This window comes from Nannospalax galili, unplaced genomic scaffold, assembly GCF_000622305.1.
Source record: "Nannospalax galili isolate Female #2095 unplaced genomic scaffold, S.galili_v1.0 scaffold335, whole genome shotgun sequence".
Classification (NCBI taxonomy): Eukaryota; Metazoa; Chordata; class Mammalia; order Rodentia; family Spalacidae; genus Nannospalax; species Nannospalax galili.
Window position 1 is genome coordinate 1634134 of NW_008337842.1, and position 2387 is coordinate 1636520.

Here is a 2387-nt window from a genome sequence, read left to right on the forward strand (position 1 = left end):
CCTTGATGATGGACTGTGAGCTGTAAGTCAAATAACTTCCTACCTCCAAAAACATCAGAAGAGAAGTGAATGGATTTCAAGGAAGCTGAGTCGTGTGGAAAGGCTAGGAGAGAGATGTGGTTAGCTTCTCTTCTGTCAGCAACAGAAACCCAGAAGCTTTCCAGAAATGACTGAGCTCAGGGAATTGACCCCAGCTTCCTCATCTTATGCCAGCTGGAGGAGACCTAGTCAGAAAATGACTGCATTTTACCATCTGGAACATGAGCCTACAGAACGACTCCCCCGTCCCAAGGCATCTCTCCTAGATCCAAAGACTCTGCAAAAAGCTGGATCTATCTGCGGATGCATGAGGCCTGACCAGAGGTTGGTCCAGACCCTGTGTCTGAGCCAGGGCTAATGTCCTATATCCTGCTCATCAGTAGGTGATTACATTCACAGTCTGGGTAAATAAGGGGCGGAGGGAAGGATACTGGGAAAAGCCTGGGTGTCCTGGAACGGTGAGGATCATTCAAAGCAAGACACAGGCTGGAGAGATGGCTCCACTAGTAAAGTACTTGTCTGTGCAAGCATGAGGATCTGAGTTCAATCCCTAGAACCCATGTGAAAAAGCTTAGCATGATGGCTGTGCACTACAGCTGGGGTGGAGAAAGGCTGACTAGCCATCCTAGCCGAATTCACAAGGTCTAAGCCAGTAAGAGACCCTGTCTCAAAAATCAAGGGGTAGGCAAAATCGATTCTGGTCTTCACATGCACACAAACACACAAGTTGGATATATCTGTGTTGAAGTCTGGGTACCTAATGATCTTGGGAGAGTTACTTAGCCTGAGCAGAACTAGCTTCCTTATTATCACATAGCAATATTACCCACCCTTAGGATTTTTATTGAAAGAAATAACTGAAGCAGTCCATAAACAACACTAGGCATCATACCTGGCAAAAAATCTAAACTCCTCTTGCCCTAAAGTGCATTAGTTTGATCTTAAAAAGGACCCTGAATTTTAAAAACAAAGTTTAAATGCCCCAAAATTTTACTGTAGATGGTATAATTCCTATTGTAAATAGGAATTGCTTCTCTCTCTCAGAGAGAGCATGGGAAGGTGGTAGTCTCTTGTACTGGAGGATGTCAGCCCCATTCTCCTTCCTGTGTCTATTAGAATATGTGCTAGAATCCTACATTGCCCCAGATATTAGGAATCCTTGGATGTAGAATCAATCTTTAATTTACTTTCTCATCCTCCCAAATAGTTATTAATTATTTCTACAGTGTGTTCTGTAATGCCTCACCTAGTATATCTATAAACCCCCAGATGATCTGGCATCCATTCATTCATCTACCCTTCTTCCACCCAATGAATTGTTATTATCAGTTCCATGCACAGTATGATCAAGTGCTAAGGACACACCAGGGAAAGCAGAAGGTACAGTTTTTATCTTTGTAAGTCTATTGAGGAGAGACAAATATTGAATACATAATGGCACAAATAATTATCCAACAGTCTAGGTGAATCCAGTTTACACATTGTCCTGGTTAGTTTTTACTGTCAACTTGATTCAAATGAGAGTCACCTGGGAAGAGGGAATCTCAAATGAAGAATTGGCTCCATCGGATTGGTCTATGGCCATGTCTGTGAGAGACTGTCTTGATTAATGATTGACGTAGCAGAGCCCAGAACACTGTGAGCAGGTAGGTCTGCACTGTATCAGAAAGCTAGGTGAGCATGAGCCAGGGAGCAAGCCAGTAACCAGTGTTCTTCCATGGTTTCAGCTTCAAACTCCTGCCCTGAGTTCCTGCCATGGCTTCCCCCAGTGATGAACTGTGACCTGGAAGTGTAAGCCAAAATAATCCTTTCCTTCTCTACCTTGCTTTTGGTCAGAGTGTTTAATCATAGCAACAGAAAGACAAACTAGAACATCCCCTCCAAACACCACTTCCTGCTCTTCCCAGGATTCTGTGTGTAAGTGAACACTTAGGTTCTCATGGTCTTTGGAACCACATTCCTGCCTCCTTTGTTTATGTTTTATGCATGCTCTTGCTGATCCATGTAAGGACACCCAAGGATAGAATGTAGCTCAGCCTCAATTTCTGCTTTGTATATGTAAGGCAATTTGTAGGTTGTTAGATCTACATGCAGATTTTTGTAAGGAGATAATAAGATTTTAGCTATCCTCACAGCTTCAGATTATACATTAAAAATTCTCTTTCTTAAAATAGTCTTCAGATACCCCAGCATTCTACCATACCCAAAGACTTACTTTACATGGCCTATCTCCCAAGCTCACAATGCTTGGCCAACTCCTCCCAAGAGTCTTTTCTCTTCAAGAGTAATATGAATGCCTCTCAGCATATCTAAAGAAGAATTTTGCTATTTTTTTTTTTTTTTTTTTT